The sequence below is a fragment of the Dermacentor silvarum genome, chromosome 2 (genome assembly GCF_013339745.2).
Source record: "Dermacentor silvarum isolate Dsil-2018 chromosome 2, BIME_Dsil_1.4, whole genome shotgun sequence".
NCBI classification, from domain to species: domain Eukaryota; kingdom Metazoa; phylum Arthropoda; class Arachnida; order Ixodida; family Ixodidae; genus Dermacentor; species Dermacentor silvarum.
In genome coordinates, this window is record NC_051155.1 from 35,212,741 (window position 1) to 35,230,970 (window position 18,230).

The following is an 18,230-nucleotide window of genomic DNA, read 5'->3' on the forward strand; positions in this document are numbered from 1 at the left end:
GCTACACAGAATCGAATGTCATCAATATATTAACCAGGAGAAACAAATCTGGCTTATACGGGGCGTCCCAACTATTACACACAAAGGTTTGAAAATATGAAAATGCTACGTATCTGGACACAACCAAGATAACGTTTGCCATCACCTGGAGATACTAACTTTTTTTGCATTCTGCCTAATTGCATAATTAAGTGTAAATTATTTAATCAACTTGTCAAATATTTTAATTACATGAAATACGTGCGACATGAAAGTTTTTCCGAGCGTGAAAGAAAGCCAGGAGTACACGCAAAGAGCCTCGAGCGGCCATTCGTGCGGCAATTTAATGTGAATTCGCGAGCTTCTTTCCCGTTCGAAAGAACACTTATGTAGCACTTTTTGCACAACAGGATGCTGTATCGGGAGTTGTTCATGGTGTTCTACAATTTCCTCACTTACACTTTTCATCTAATTAGAGTAATTGAGAGGTCGATTAAGACTAATTATCTAATTAGGCGGAATGCAAAGAATATTCTCAGTATCTCCAAGCAATGGCAAACGTAATAATAACTTTGTTTTGTCCAGCTACGTGGCATCTGCATTTTTAAAAATATTTATGCATCATAGTTGGGACACCGTATATTAACACCTTCACATATTGCCACAGCTGCGTCTTGTAACATTCAAAGGGTGCTTGTCCATCAGCACTCCAATGTCACTAACAGTGATCACCTACACAGCTAAGTGGATCACCATGATGCAGGTTGGTAGTTAAATGCTGAGAGAAAGAAATCCACTCACTTTGAAGGCAATAATATTGCGGTAACTTGAGAGACATGACCTCATGGCAGGCAGCAGATTTCTTCTGAGCTCCAGCAGGACACCAGCAACTAGTATTTCAATAAAAGAAAATATTGAATCAGTAATGTTATGTTACCTTGTTCTTGCTAAGCATCAGCACAATCATCTGATTTTTATGCATATCTACTTTCTGCTTAAGCAGTTCAACTGAAGTATTTATAAAATACAGTCTATGTTGATTGCATTTGCTTCTCTGGCATGTACAATTTTTTTGCAACTGATACATTTACAGCTAGCTACACGACACGAACGCTTGGACTGCCCAGACATCATTAGAAGCAAAACGTCTTGTTGCACCACAAGCAGTTGCACCAAGGAAAGACACAGCAGAGCTAACAATTTTTTTTGTAACTACAATGAAAATGCATGCAAGCAAGGAGGCAACTATCGCACGTATATGCCAGTACAAGCGTCAATACAAATTATGTGCGCAACTGAATGCACTCTTATTCTAAGTTTTTAACGCGCATGAGCAATAGGTTATACGCGCCACACGAAAAATTTCGATCGCGTTACCATGGTGAAATTATATCATCCTTTTTCCTATTCACGCGCCATTTTCGCCCTATAACGCTGTTTACTGGCCTTTCGAAGAAAAAAATAGTTCTGTTCGCGACGCCAGCTTACCACCCATCATCTAAACAGCTACGCTATGCAAACCGAACAAATAGAATTACAACGGGCTTACCTCATACGTACGCGTACGCGCAGCGTGCGTACACTGTTGAACATCCGTTGAGGGCAGGCTATCCCGTATCCAAGCGCATACGTGCACCCGTTCACAGGACTTCTTCGATGCCGCAGCGTGCAGAGTTTTGTAGACGAAGGGACACATTCCGTTCAAACATCCCCGCGCTAGGACGGCACTTGACGAGCACAGAAGCGTACACCACACCGCGACAAATCCGGAACTTTGCCAGTCCTAACATGCCGAGAGTCATACAGCCGAGAGTCAAGCAGCCTAACCATCCATCGCGTCTGTTCTTCGCTCACAATGCGTCAATCTCTGTTCCCTAGGGCCTTGCTCCACTCTTGAGTACAAATCAAGACATATTTACGGTAAACTAACAAACCGTACAACGTAAAACGATAAAAGCCGGCTGACTGCACAATGCAGCTCCGTCAACCGCTCGTCTTGTTACATCCTCCGAGATCGGAAGCGCCGCGCGTGGTTCCACCTGGTGCTGGGAGCGCGGAGAACAAAACAAAATCGGTTTCGTTTTCCCATTTAGGCAGTAGTTCTTGGAAGAGTAAAATGATTGCTTGACAAATAATTGAACTCTGGAAGAGGAGATCGCTTTTTCTGCCACAAGGTAGTACATTGTATACAAAGAGATAGAGAAAGCAAGGAGAGGAAAGGCAGAGAAGTCAACCAGACGAGAGTCCAGTGAGCGTTGCAATGCCGTGCTAGAGTGTAATGCGATGCGTCAATAAGCTCTAGTATAGTGTTAATTTGGACTGGCTGGTGCAAGTAATGAACGGGAAAATAATGAGTTGTGCCATTACTTTTACCCATGGATAAAGCTCATGAAATAAATGGTGTTACATGTTGGGTTAAAAAAGAAATAAAGGTTGAATCATTATGCCAACTCGGGACAGGGCGTTTTTTTTTTCTCTCTTTCCTTTTGACAGTACACACAGTGCTTTATCACTCATCTTCGATCACCTTCCCGTAGTTTGCACACGTATTGGTGCCTGTTCGATGCCGCAGCGTGCAAAGTTTTGTAGCCGAGTGAAACACATTCCGCGCAAGTATACCCGCGCTATGACGGCACATGACGAGCGCACAAACATACACCACACAGCGACAAATTCGGAACTTTGCCTATTCAAACATGCCGAGAGTCAAGCAGCCTAACCATCCATCGTTTCTGTTCTTCACTCACAATGCGTCTATCTATTTTTGTACAGCAGAATTCCGTACAAGAAAGTGTGCGCTCGCCGGTCTTGTTTCAAGATGAAGTGCTAAATGATACATGATATATATTAATGACATAGCATTAAATATTAATTCAACAGTTCGCCTTTTTGCCGATGATTCTGTGATTTACAGAGAGATATATGGCTAGCCCTAACGACATTAAAACACTGCAATCTGACCTTAATAAACTAACGGAATGGTGCTGCAAATGGCAGATGCAAATCAACACAGAAAAGACCAATCACCTGAACTTCACTTCCGTTCCAAAGTCTCAAACTAATACTTATATATTAAATAATAGCATAGTACACTCGGTTACATCGGTTACATGGGTGTCTACATAAATTCTAGCTTTACATGGACTGACCATGTAAAATATATCACAACTAAAGCGCAAAAGAAACTTGGCTTTCTGAAGCGACGCTTGCATCTGGCTGACAGGGACACCAGGCTTCAAGCGTACACTTTCTTCGTGCGTCCCTCCCTGGAATATGCATCATTCATTTGGCATCCCTACCAGATCGCCCGTACCAATCTATACTCGAAGCCGTCCAGAATAAAGCAGCGCGATTCACATGTCATCCTACTCCCGATTTCAAAGCGTTTCATCTTTGAAGCAACCACTCAACATGCCGCCACTCGCAATGCGCAGAAAATTCGCCAGATTATGCTTTTTTCACAAACTGTATCACAGCAACACATCATTTGCCCGGTCACACATTTTACCGCCACCTCATACTTCACATCGCATCGATCATGCCTGCAAAGTTAACCCAATCTTCACCCGGACGGAAAAGTACAAGAATTCACCGTTAACCTTATCAATAAAAGAATGGAATGAGTTACCCTCCAGAATTGCCACGATAACACACAGTCTTCTTTATTTCAAATAGTCAGCATTACTAATGTATTTACAATCCCTAGCACTTTTAGTAACATTTTTCTCTCCCATAGCCCTTATTCGCTTTTGCTATTTCGTTCTTGCTTCGTTGAGTGTGAATTTTGTAAGAATATTTACCTTGTTAATATGTTTCACGACTTGCTGTACCCCAAAGTGATGTATTTACCACCTGCGATGCTCCTTCATTTGTGAAAATTGTGTTCTGCTCTATGTCCCCCCTTCCCCTATGTAAGTAGGGTATCTAAATAAAAAAAATCAGAATAAATGCTTGCGATTACATCTTACCGCAAGAATTGAGAACACTGTCAACAATTGAACAGTGCAGATTATGCGTAATGGGGGAGTGTCAATGAATGGCCGTTGACGGAGATGAGCTATTTTGCAAATATTTTGCAATATTTTTTTTGGGGCGATTGAAACTAAATACTGTACAGTTCAGTAAAACCCTTCCACTCCTGAGTTAATTCTTTCTCTCAGTCTAAAATTTCATCTAGCCGCAGTACTTGGATTTATAGGCCGCCAGTTCTCTTCGAGGCCATTTGTTGTTAAATGCAAACGCAATCATGGTCATTATACTGCGTTTCGGTACTGATTTAGAGTGCGCACAATTTTTGCACAGCGCACCAATGTATGCCAATGCACCAGCACCTGAACGACGCAGGTTTGTTTACGTTGTCATGTATGGCCACCGCTCTTCGTTCACTAACTTATATATATATATATATATATATATATATAGTGATGACACCAAATAAACGTCAGTACAAACACAGGCGCCATTTACGTTGCAATAAAGTAGTCTTAGAGGAAACTTTGTGAGTACAAGCGCTCACGCAGACAGCGTGTATAGTTTTCCTTGCAAAATAACGGATGATCGCATAACAAAAATACGGAATTCTGTCTGTTTCGTACAGAACAGTGTAGTCACCGTATTATTACGGAAAATTGTCCGTAAAACTTAAAACTGGGAGCACTTTCCGTATTTTAAGGGAAGTTTTGCTGTATTTCTGAAAATGGGATATTTTCCGTATTTTTAGTGCAATTTTTCCGTATAATGACGGAAATCCTCCGTATATTGACGGAAATTTTTTACAGTGTAGGTTGTGGTTAAGTCGTACTTTATGATTCTTTTGACCAATTGTGCTTTGAAAGTTTCAGTTTTTGTTAAGTAACGCCTTGCGCCACGCGGAGGGTCTGTGTGGTCGGGGTGGTTCGGGTTGACGTGGTTCCGCAGCATTATTTCCGCCAGATGCCGATTAGTAACGCCGACGTCGTAGCCGACGTTGGATTTCCTGCGACACGGGGCCCTTAACGCTTTCGCGTTAAGAAAAGTTGGCTAAAGTCGCCACTCGTCTCATACAGCGGTCTTGAGCAGAATTTGAGTCATCGCCGGACAAACTATGGCGTGCACGTTGCGGAACGCCTAACTCATGCCATGTACGTATCCAAATACGTTGGGTGGCATTTTTCTTTCTTGCCGCTGTGCCTTTTGTTTTGGCTCTTATGATCGACATCGTGTGTGATTCGTTATTTGTTTATTATCTAGTGAGCGATGAACAGCGGCATGAGAAGACAGGTTTCAGTGTCGTACATCATTAAAGCTGTCGACTTCGCTGAAGAGAACGGCAACATGTCCGCTCAGCACAAGTCTGGCTGTGGCGAAAAAAGTGTGCGATATTGGCAGGCACAAAAAGAAAACCCGTCGACTTGCAACCCACGTAAAACGTCACTTCGTGGGCGTCGTGCAATGCATGCACAACTTGAGGACGCACTTGCAGACTGAATGCGGGAGCCGTGTGCACGTTTGCTACCGGTGCCAGGGCCCATGGTGCAAACAAACCTCCTTTGGTGATTTCTGGTTGCTTCTGTTTTCACATTTTTTTTTCCTTCGAAGTAAGGGGTCAACCTACATTCTCATTCGGCCTGTATTTCGTTTTTCCCGGCGTTTCTCACGCTGCCTGTAGCTTACTCAATCGCTATTTGCGGTAAAAATAATTACTGGTACTGTACAGAACTTCCTAGAGTAGCTGATGTCAATGTTTCTTGGCGCTTGTTGCGTTGAGTATCGTTGCAATTCAGTTTTTATTACTCCGCTTTATATCAAAATTGTGCAACACAACAATGGTGGCAACGCAGTCTCATGGAGATAAAGTAGCATAACGACCGAGTGTAATAACTTGGTCGAAATCACTTTTTGGTTTTAAAGACCGCTTATAACGGTTAGCATATAAATTCTTTAAAATTACACCTCACGACAATCTGAAATAGACGCTGGACAGTAAACATGGTCAGCACGGATAAAACAAAATTTCCAATTACCCTAATGATGAAGTTCGAGGCGTTTCTACGGTCTGTAATTACCGCCATATCAAACAGTGCATTAATTCCAGAATGGTTAAAGAAATCCGGAAGAGTCCATCCACAATCGCCATTTCTGGTACTGTTGATTGGCCAGTTATTAAATCCAGATGCCTTTAGAACATTGGCGAAATCGCCAGGAATATCAATCTTATCTGTAAATTTTAAATATAATGGTAAGACCGTTGAGAAGAGAGTATCAGAGTAAACTTAGTACATTAGACATTTGAAAGGCCTTGAGAAATGAACCACTGTCTAATTCGTCGGAAAATCCCACTGAGTCATACACAGAATACGGATGCTTTAGGAATGCTAAAGCTTATGGTTTGTGAGATTATGTCTCTCTTTCTCCTTCTCTCTATCTCTCTCACTCTCTCTTTATATATATATATATATATATATATATTGACATGTTCTCGCAAAACAGGCGACCTTCAGATGAAGTGGTGAGCTCGGGTCTCTGACCGCCAACTGAACAGACGGAAAACTCCAGCACCTGCGCGTGGATAGGAGGTCCTTCGTATACTTCTTCACTGGTGCCCATAAAAGCAGGTGCCAGCACATGGCGCCTGGACTGGCACGCGTCTTCGTGTGCTTTATAACAATGGAGCGCCTGTTGCAAGGTGCGGCATTATTCTGTTGCCTCCGTGGAGCATCGACTCATCGACTCGATGCTAAAAGAAACACACACACACTACAGGGCGAAACGTACAAGTAAACACGCAGTGACACATGCACACACAAACGCTTGCTGACGTGCAGTCATAGAACTTACGGTAAGGTCACTGAGGCAATGCTTGTCTACGACAAAAATAAATAAAACAAAAAGAACGACATAGTCCAAAAATTATGGTGGTTATGTAGTGCGCTATGGTTTCAGCTGCCCAACGTGCACTATCTCGGGTTGTGTCTTTCGACGACAGGCCAGTTGGTTGGCTGCCGTCATAAATAACCTCAGAGGTTTCTCAGATAGGCTTTGCCAGCGGACAGGAGTCCAGACCTGAACCCGATCTCCTGATTGGTACTCGACTTGTTGATGGCGGAGGTTGTAGTGTTGTGTGTCGATGCACTGTTGTTTATGTTCGTGCAAACCAGTTGGTGTGCTTCCTCGGCGCGCTGCACGAAGAGACCTTGTCTAGTTCAAGATGATCAAAGCTGTCGCATGGGAGCATTCAAGCATGGTCTGAGATTCACGACCGTAAACAAGGTAGAACCGAGTGAAGCATGTCGTCTCTTGCGTAGAGGTGTTGTACGCAAACGCTACGTACGGTAGTACTTCATTCCACGTTTTGTACTGTACGTGGACGTCCATAGACAACACGCCCGTCATCGTTTTGTTCAGCCTTTCGGTCAGGCTATTTGTCTGTGGGTGATAGGCAGTCGTATTTCGATGCGTCGCGCAACTTAATAGGACAACATCATCAATGAGCCGTGTCGTAAATGCCATTCATTTCTCGGTAATGACCCACGATGGGGCGTCATGACGCAGTACAATGTTCTGTGCAAAAAAGTCACAGGCCTGCCCGGCACACGCAGCACAATCACGGCGTAAGCTGGTGGAGCGGCTCAAGCGGAGCTCCAATTTGGGCACCACGAACAATAGGGTGTTTGCGGTAGTCTGTTCGCCTCGTTTTGACGAGAATGATCTGAACTGTCCGCCTAACGTCGACGGCGAGCTGCGGCTTGTAATTCTCTCTGCACAGCAGTCTGCTGAGCCAGATCAAGCCTTACAACTGCAACTTACATGTCGGGCACGCTGCGTTTGCAGGCACCTTAACTAGATGGCGCCTCCATACCGGCGGAGGCTCGGGTCGTCTGCTCTTGCGCGCGTGCCTTATACGGCATTTTTCCGTTGCCCGATAGCAAGCACTTGTGTGGCTCAGTGGCAGAGTATCAGGCTTTCACATAGCGGGCGCGGGTTTCATCCCGGTGGGAATCGGGCACTTTTTTCGTATTTCCGGCGATAGCGGTTGCGGTGGCGTACACCAGCGGCGTTGGCATCATCGCGAAGTGAAACGGCTATTGGAATGAGCCCATAACAGCTTACGCTGCAAGCACTGCGAAACCTCGGAAGCAATGCCTCGAGGCAGGGCCTGTGCTTCAGCATAGCGCGTTAAATAATCTCTGGTGATTATTATTCACTTGTTTCCCGAAGATGATCGAGGAAACGGGCCCAAGAGTTCCATGCCGACTTGGTCAAATGGTCTTCGAGGTTTGCCAATGGTTTTCAGTAATCCCCCAGGCTTCGCCGCTTGGGACTTCCGGCGCTGCCACTCACGACAGGCTTGGACATACCGCTTAACACAATTGGCGAGTTTCGGTCAACAGTACAGTCCTAGCAGAAAAAAGATTAGCACAAGTGAGTGCCGACTCGAGCGTCAAAATCACGACACGCGGCAAAGCGACTGGTGGCCGGAACTGCAAAATCACGACACACATGCTGACGGCCACCCCTGCTTTGGAAAATATAATGTGATGCTTAGGATGACCGTCACTTGGGCCGTGTATCATAAGTTCTGCCGTTCTGGCCACCAATCACTTGCGCTAATCTTTTTCCGCTGGGACTGCTTTTTCCATTTTCGCACTTTAGGAAGGGTTCTGGTGTAGCCTAGGTGGCCAGAAGCAGGCTCGTCGTCAGAGGCAAACAGGATTTCGTCACGCAGCTCTGCTGCCAAGACCAAAAGGTATGTTATGTTGCTCGCAGCAGATTTCTTCTTATACGATATGCCCTGTCGTATACAAAAGGATGACAGTGCGCGAGCTATTTGTCAGGGCAGAGTGGCATTGCGGCCTTTCAGATGTTCCATAATAGGCCATAATTCCTAATCTGCGTGCTGCTGTTGGGACAAATCTGTCAGGTTTACAGCCCCAAGGAAAGCGCTGTCGTCCTAGAGGTCTTGACCATCAGGTTCGACAGGCGCGCTCGAGAACGTGTCGGCGTCTTTCTGTGAGCGCCCGGACTTGTACGCGATAGTTACGTTGTATTCCGGCAGGCATTGGCTCCCCCGTGCCAGTCGTCTAGAAGAATCCCTTAAATTTGCGAGCCAGCACAACGAGTGATGATCTGTCACGACCTTGAATGGGCGGCCGTAAAGATAACGCCGAAATTTTACAAGGGTCCATACGACGGCAAGGCACTCTTTCTACGTAGTGGTACAGTTGGACTCTGCGCGCGATAGAGTGTGACTTGCGAAATGGATAACTCTTTCAACGTCCTCCTGCCGTTGTACGACTATCGCGCCCAGACCAATCTTACTGGCGTCTGTATGAATTTCAGTTTTGGCCTGTTCGTCAAAGTGTCCAAGAACGGGCGGCGAAGCCAGGCGGTGTCGGAGCTCGGTCAAAGCTGCATCTTGTTAAGTGCTCCAAATGAACAGCATATTATTTCTTGCGAGACGAGTAAGTGGTTCAGCAATGCTTGAAAGATTACTTATGAAGCACCGATAATACGCGCATGGACCCAGGAAGCGTCGAACACGTTTCTTATCGGTAGGGATTGGAACTGCGGCCACAGCGGCAGTTTTGTCGGAATCGGGACGCATGCCTTCCGCGCAGGCAACATGACCGAGTAACCTTAGCTCTTGGTAGCCGAAGGGGCATTTCTGAGGCTTTAGTGTAATGTTAGCCAATCGGATAGCCCCGAGTACTTGACGTAGTCGCATAAGATGTTCAGAAAAACTGCTTGAAAAAACGACCACATCATCTAGGCAGACGAGGCAGCTTTGCCACTTCAGGTCGGCCAGCACAGTATTCATCATCCTTTGGAATGTTGATGGAGCAGAGCAGAGACAGGACGAAATCACCCAGAACTCGTAAAGATCGTCCGGAGCAATAAAGGCAGTTTTTTCACGGTTCTGCTCGTCGACCTCAATCTGCCAATAGCCGCATTTTAAACCAAGGACTGAGAAGTACTTAGCTCGCCGTAGCCAGTCGAGACAGTCATCAATGCGTGGCAGCAGGTATATGTCTTTTTTGTGGCGTTCTTGAGCTTTCGGTAATCAACACAAAAGCGAAGCGTGCCATCCATCTTGACAAATACGACTGGTGATGACCCCGGGCTGCTTGAAGGCTGGATAATGTCATGGTCAATCATTCCCTTTTAGTTGTGCTTTAATTGCTAAGCGATCTTTCTGCGAGACAGGATACGGCTGCTGGTGGATAGGACGTGCATCGTCGTAAGTGATTATGCTATGTTGCGTGATTGGCGTTTGACTAACTTTACACTAAGAAGCAAAGCACACCTTGAATTCAGATAATAGTTGCCGCAGTACCTTCTTTTAACAGCGGAACGTTAGTCCGTAACCTGCGAACAAAAAATGCAGGCCAATCCTGTGGGTAGTGCAGAAAGGGTCCAAGCGCGACGGCACATGCCCCTGTGAACTAGCGAAGATGAGCCTGGCTAAGTCTAGCTAAGCATGGTTAGGACTACTTAAGATTAGCCAGTCATCGAAAGCGAATCAACAGCTAATTGATAATCGACCAATAATCAATACATTCTGAAAAATGCTGGGCATGACTTCGTAGTGCTTAGCCTAGCCCAATTACGTGGACAATGCTTTGCGATATCCAATCGATAGCTAAGCAATAATCAATCAATAATACACAATCAATATTAAAACAATAGAAACTGTATATCTAAATGGTGTAAAGTCTGTCTGATGGAACTGAACACAAAGTGTAAGGTATTACGTGTCTCCCGCACAACTTCCTGCCCCACTTCCTACTTGCTCGAGAGCTCCTTTCTCGAATCCCTAACATCCTATTGCTACCTAGGTGTCCACATAACTTCTGTTGCTTGGTCTCTTCATATTAGGAACATAATTGACAATTCTAATCGCTCGTTAGGTTACCTCCGGCGTAATTTTTCGTATGTCCTTGTTTGTTTAAAACTCCTCATATACGAAACTTTAGTCCGAAGTAAGCTCGAATATGCCGCTTCCATCTGGGACCCCAGCCCTGATATGTTAGCCTCTGCCCTTGAGCTTGTACAAAATAACTCTGTCCGCTTTACTCTAAGGCACAACAGCCGTACCGCCAGTATCACTTTAATGAAATATTGTTTACGGCTTGCGTAACTCACCTGTCGCCGCAAGTTTTCACGCCTGTGTCCTTTCCACAAAATATGCTACAGTGCCACCCTGCACAACGACCGTATTCTTCCTCCATCATACATTTCCTCTAGTTTCCACCAGGCACAAAAGGTGGGAATAATGTCGCCCTTAACGCAAGCATGTTATGAATCGTTTGTACCTCGTACCTCACAGGACTGGAATCGCCTTCCGGGATTAGTCACGTGCACTGTTCACTATTCCCAGTTTCATAATGTTTTAAACACAAGTGTATTGCAATATAACTAACCATTTTTGTAATTAAGTTTGTTGTCGGTCAACTGCTTGAATTTTTGTTGTTTCCCGCTTGTATCTCATTTTTTCGGCTGGCATTGTATCAACAGAACAAATACTGTATCATATGTTTTTAATTGTATGTTCCACTCCCTCTGCAGTGGCTCTGGCCCTGAGGGTAAGACTAATAAATAATAAATTCCGCAAAATGCTAGGGATGACCTGGTAGTGCTTAGCCTAGCCCATTTACGTAGCCAATATTTGCGATAGCCAATCAATAGCTAATCGATAATCGACAAATAATCAATAAATTCCGGAAAATGCTGGGTATGACATGCTAGGGCTTAGCCTAGCGTTAAAGCCAGGAATAGATGCGTGGCCATCAGCTCCGCTGTAGGCATTGCGCCTCCAGGCAAGCTACGCAATTTTTTTTTCTCCTCCAGCAGCTCGCAATTGCTGTCAATGCCTGCGAGCGGGACTTCATCGATGTCGGTTTCTTTAGATGCGAAACACTCAATGACGTCCTCCAAGGCTTCAGTGTAGGCAATAGCAGTGCCGAGAGAACGGTGGCGGTGCTCATAGGTAAAATGTTGTGAGCCATATCTCAGCCCGGCCTAACCGAAGGTCAACAATGCGTCGTGCCGCGCAAATTCCTAGGGTCAGTAAAAGGTAGATGCTATGTTTTGCTAGGCTTCACCATTGCGCGCCCCTTCAAATATCACCTGAACCATAACGCTGGAACGTGACGGTATAATGATGATGTCGTTGGAAACGCGATGACCGGCTCTATATGGCGGCAGGCACCACCTTGTGTCGTAGCTTTCCTCAATGAGAAAGTGATATTACGCTTCCTGAGGTCGATGATGGCACCATATTGCCCCGGGAAATTTCATTCCAAGTATTAAATCACGGGAACATTGATGCATAACAATGCAGCTAGCGAGAAACATGTAATTTCGGATTCGTATCCTAGCAGCGCTCACGTTAGCGGTGGGACAACGTGTCCGCAAGTTGTACGAACTTGTGTCCGAGTCCAACGCATAATACCTTCCTTGAGAAGGCTCGCCAATTTTCCGCTAACAATCGAGTATTGAGCACCAGTGTATACTAGCACACTTGTCTCCAGGCTGAGGTACAGGTGTCGTCATATCTCTGTATACAGGCATTGTCGAATCTCCGGATACAGGCGTCATCAAATCTCTGTCGGTTTGAGGTAGCGTCGATTCAAGATCTTCAGGATGTCGTGTATCATTGGCCTCGTCTCGAAAGGTCGCTGACGTCAATTTTTCAGGCGAAGGCTCTGAGACCGCCCCTGCGTATTCCTCGATGTATCTGCTCGGTTTGGCTAGGATGGCCGCGGTGATGGCGATGCTATTCAATTCGGTACAATCTCAGGCTCTAGTCCCCGAATTTTCGGGCTGGCACGGTGCACTGGTGTAAGCTCCGGTATGGTGCTGATGTTCTTGCTGCTAGCAGGGGTCTGTTGCGTAGGTCGAGGCTACCCAGCACATCCACAAGAAATGCCACATTCTAGAAAAAGCAGGCGACCTTTTGTTGAAGCTCTGAGCCCGAGTCTCGGGCCGCCAACTGAGGACACGAAACACTTAAGCGCCGTGCTTGTATCGGTGGTACTTCATCTGTTCCTTCAGTGGCGCCCGCCAAAGCAGGTGCCGGCGCATGGCGCGTGGACTGGCATGCGTCTTCGTATGCTTTCTAACTATGTGGCGCCTGTTGCAAGGTGTGGAAATAAATATAGAAAGATGACAAGCACAACTTTGCCAGCAGTTTCGGTCAATGAACCGACGACAATTTTTCAGGATTTCCTAATATTGCTATCGAGAATATTATATAATGTTGGTACGAAGAATGACTACTTCCCTAAATCAACAACTAGATGACATTACTGCTAGCGGTTAGTCAACCAACTGAAACTGATGCGCAAGTAAACGAAAGAGAACCCCGAAGTTGAGCTTCTTATCCTTCAAATTACATATGGTCTATTGAAAAGTCCCGTCACTGTATGTATATTTTATAAGTACGGAACGATAACGAACGCTTTTATTAGGCACAACCACAGATAGCACCCGCCAAAAAGATCTCAGTTGATGGTGATTATATACAGCCCAAAACGATGAGTTGCACTAAAAGCGCTCCTACTCTTTGTATATTCTCTTCTAGTAGACAACCTAGCCGCAAATGAAAGGATAAGCGAGCGACGAGTAAACGGCTTTAGGCTGGACACGTGGACAACCTCGGTGTTGAGGGGACGGCGTTCGTCGACAAAATGAGCCGGGGAATACGGTAATTCACATTAGACTTTGTTAAATGATGGTTTACACGCCAATGTAGCGATGTAGAAACTTCTCACAGAGTCCACGGGTTTGAATGGGGGTCCATAGAAGAACTACGTCGCCTGGGCGGAATAATGCCACACATTTCGTTTGTGGTCACAGCGAACAGTACTGGTATAGTTGACTCGTGAAACAAACTCTGCCAGAAGGGAAGCCGTGCTAAACGGGGCAGCAGATAAGAAGGTAATGTCTCACACTGAAGTAGCATTGCGCCCTTGGACGAGACAAAATGGGTGCTGTCCAGTTGTGCATTGAATGGCTGAGGTTTAAATAAATGTGACAAAAGGAAGCAGGATATCCCAGTTAGTGTGGTCGGGGAGTGCTTATATATATATATATATATATATATATATATATATATATATATATATATATGTATATATATAGACGCGGTGCCGTTTTTACACATCACAGTATATATATATATTTACTGTGATGTGGAAAAACGGCACCGCGTCTCGTCTGCTTGGGCGAACAGCCAAGTAGAGGAAGAGGAGGTGGGCCGATAATAGAAAAGCTGGGCCAGGCACGGACGCTGTCTCTGTGTCTCTCATTCCGTCACAGTGGCGCAGTCCACCAACGATCCTCTGTTGGACGACGTGCAGTCGGACACCGTGTTGCGGAGCGGACGCACACTTCCCCTTGCCGCTGTTTCTACTACTCTGGCTTCTGCAACCGAGCTCACTACCACTCCTGTCCACGCGAGCACACTGTCTGCAACCGTCAACACAGCTCAGGTCAGCGACTATACTGCTGTTGATATAGAAACTACCTCGGCGCCAAGGGACGCCGTACGCGCTCCCTTCGGTTTTGTTCCCGTACCGCGCCGCAAGCGACCTCAACATCGACGCCAGAGTTAACAACTCCTACCTGGAATGTGGTTTCGAGCTACCCTGCCGTATGCACACAGACAATCGCTGCGAAACAAGTACTTTGAAGAAGCCAACATCTCCGTCGCCACAGCCTTGGCACGTACCACACTGCCTCGGCCATCTCTCACAGAAATTCCGGAATTTCGAGGGTTTCCGGATAAGCCGACACTCTGGCAGCAAAACATCATTTCCCTGGCCAGTCGGTACTCTTGGCCTTACGACGTCAAAATATCGATTGTTGAGAGGCGACTTCGCGATTCCGCCAAAGCATGGCATCGATACGATGGCTGCAATCACCAAACTTTGACCGAATGGAGTGCAGCTTTAGTGCTTGCCTTCAGTGCGCTCTCCTCCACCCACGATGACCAGTTCACGCGTATGCGGTCGCGCCGACGTGCTCCCACTCAATACTTCACCAATTACGTCTACGATAAGCTCCGACTCCTCAAAGACTGTGGCCTCACACAGCCGTCTCCAGCTGCGCGCCAGTACGTGATCGACGGACTGTGCACTCTACTCATGCTGCGATCCTGTCTTCTCAGTCTCCTGAGATCACATCCCTGGTTTTTCGATCACAAGGACGCGGAACTGCAGCAGTGTACTCAAAGCCGTCTCACTTTCGGCGTGCTGCAGGCTGGACTGTCAGCACCCCTCTCAGCGCGCCGGGCCTGCTTTTCTTGCGGATGTCTTGGACACCATGCCAAGGAATTCCGCCAACAGCCGCAGTCCCTAGTTCAGTACCAGGCCTACGCAACGCCACTGTTACCGTACATGTCGAAGGAATAGGCGACTTATCCGCACTCATTGACACCGGCGCCGATCGGACGGCAGGCACTATACCAGGGTCGTGCTCCCGACACCATTTCTCCGTGGACGCAGCCTCCAATCCACGGACTAGGAGGTAGTGCAATGCCAGTGGATAATGCTCGACGTTTATGTCCGGACAACAGCAGGGACAAAGTTTCTCCCGGCCATTCCCGTCTTCGAGGACCTGCCTACGCACATGATTCTCGGATCAGATTTTCTACTGTGCGACGACATTCAACTCACCATCCATTGCGGCCATGTAAAGCTCCGGCCTGCCTCAACTGAGACTACTGCGACGCCCCTGCCAACGCCGAGAGGTGAGCCGCTTAGTTTGCTTACATTAAATTCGATACTGGCTCGCCATGAAGCGGTGTTCGCTGACACTACCGCCGATCTCACGGGCACTAAGATGTTCCTGCGTCGAATATCGACAGGGAACCATCCTCCGATATGCGTACCATTGAGAAGATACGCTGAGAGGAAGCGCTCCGTGATCGCAGATCAAGTAAGCGAAATGCTCTCGCGGGCATAATTAGACTTTCATCAAGTCCGTGGGCAGCGCCCGTCGTGCTCGTGCGGAAGAAAAACGGGTCCTCGCGTTTCTCCGTGGATTACCGGGAGCTCAACAAGTGTACGACGCCCCGACTCGTACCTCTTACCCCGAATTGACGGCGCTATTGACACAGTACGCCTCTGCAGGTTCTTTTCGTCGCTGGACTTACGCGCAGGGTATTCTCAGATCAGCGTTGCTGAAGAAGATAGGTGCAAGACAGCCGTTCGCACTCCGTACGGCTTGTATAAATTCAATCACACGCCGTTTGGGCTGCGAACGGCCCCTAGTGCATTTCAGCGCGCGATGAATTCAGTTCTAGGGTATCTGAAGAACCAAGCCTGTGTGGTTTACTTAGATGACAACCTGGTTGTTGGAACCATCGAGGATGAACACCTTCGCAATTTAGATGAAGTGCTTCACAGACTTTACGAGGCGGGGTTTCGCTTAAACCACGAGCAGTGCCAGTTTGGTCTGTATAAGAAATCGTAACTTGGACATAATATTTCCCGTGATGGCATTCAGCCACTTTTGGAGCGTATAGTGGCAGTGTCGGAATATCCCACACAAACCTGCCTGAAACAAGTTCAGTCATTTCTGGTTATGGCCTCGTATTTGCGGAGGTTTATTCCACACTCCGCTTCGACCCCAGCTCGCTTGAGTGATCACCTTTAAAAGGAGGAGCAGTTTGAGTGGGGCGCCGCGCAAGAAAACGCTTTCAAGACGATAAAGCAAAAGCTCGCTGTCTGTCCAGTATTAAGCCACTTCAATGATGACTGGACCACTGAAGTGCACACCGATGCTAGCCAAGGCGTTCTAGGGGCAGTGCTCGTGCAACACGATCCTGATGGCGCCGAACACATCGTTGCTTATGCCAGCCGAAAACTCTCCCACACCTAGCGCCGCTATCATTACAATGAGTTGGAATGTCTGACAGTAGTGGTGGATGAGAAATTCCGACACTATCTGTTCGGGCGCAGATTCACCATGCTAACTGATATTTCTGCGTTATGTCGATGTTTTCCAAGCAACAGCTAAAGCACAAATTCGTCCGGTGAATTATCACGCTTCAAGAATGTGATTTTGACGTGGGTCATCGTGCCGGGGTCTTTAATAGCATCGCCGATGCCTTATCACGCAACCCCGTCGAACGCTTTGAACGAAACAGGCAAAATCACATCTTTCTTACCCAAGTAGAATTGCCTAAAGCGAAACAAGAGGACAAAGACTTCACGACAATAATTGCCTCTATAACTGGCAGAAAAACAAACTCGATGTTTGCAATACGCTATGGTGTATTGTACCGTTGTTGGTGGTAAAACAACCGCTCGGAAAAACGTTACCTCCTGGCGGTTCCGAAGTGTTTTCGCACAGAGATACTGCGAGCCATTCATGACACCCCCGAAGGAGGACACATTGGCCAACGAGCCACGCTACGCAAGCTACAAAAACGCTTCTGGTGGCCGAAGATGCAAAGCAATGTTCGCTCCTACGTTGCTAGCTGCGAAGCATGTCAACAGTTTAAGAGACTGCCGGGGTGCCAGCCTGGACTGTTAACACCTGCGGAGATAACCGACGACATCTTTCATACGGTTGCTATTGAATACATAGGGCCGCTACATCATTGTAGCTGTGGACTATCTGTCCAAATACGTGGAAGTGACTGCCGTACCATCCTTGGCATCAACTGATTTAGTCGATTTTCTGCAACACAGGTCTGAAGGGAGACATGGCTTGCCAAAGAAATTGATATCAGATCATGCCACAACATTTCGCAGCCGGAAACTACGAAAGCACCTTTCCACGGCGGGGGTGCAGCATCATTATACATCCGCGCTTCATCCCCAGGCAAACGGCCTTACTGAGCGAACAAACCAGAGCATTCAGGCACGGGTTGTTCCATATACAATAGTAGGACAGAAAGGATAGTCCGATTGTGAAGTCCACCTTCCGGTATTTGCATATGCGGTAAACACAGCGCTCCATACCTCTACTGGTGTGACGCCGTATGACATCGTATTTGGGAAGCTGCCTCAGCTGAACGCGGTCCTCAGGCTAGATGCTCCCGTTAGCGTCACACGCTCTGACAGTCGCACAGTCGCCTGCCAGAAGATCACAGCTGCGGCGAAGGAAAAAGGGACACAAGCGCAAGAAAAACAGAAGCACTATTATGACCGCCGCCGTCGACCTGCTCCTGCGTACAACATCGAAGACCAGGTGTGGTTGCAAAGAGGTGGCAACTGTCCGGGAAAGAAGTTACTCGCAAAGTTCGAGGGGCCCTTCGCCAT

The 18,230-nt window shown here is 46.9% G+C and overlaps 1 long non-coding RNA gene across 1 annotated transcript in view; it reads right to left on the minus strand.

The window, feature by feature from the left end:
• Nucleotides 1-5,948: 5,948 nt before the first annotated feature.
• Nucleotides 5,949-18,230, minus strand: part of LOC125942972 (uncharacterized) — a 39,224-nt gene continuing 26,942 nt past the window's right edge. Inside the window, exon 3 of the long non-coding RNA XR_007465453.1 lies at nucleotides 5,949-6,175. This is a non-coding gene — a long non-coding RNA (uncharacterized LOC125942972). The remainder of the gene's footprint in view (nucleotides 6,176-18,230) is intronic.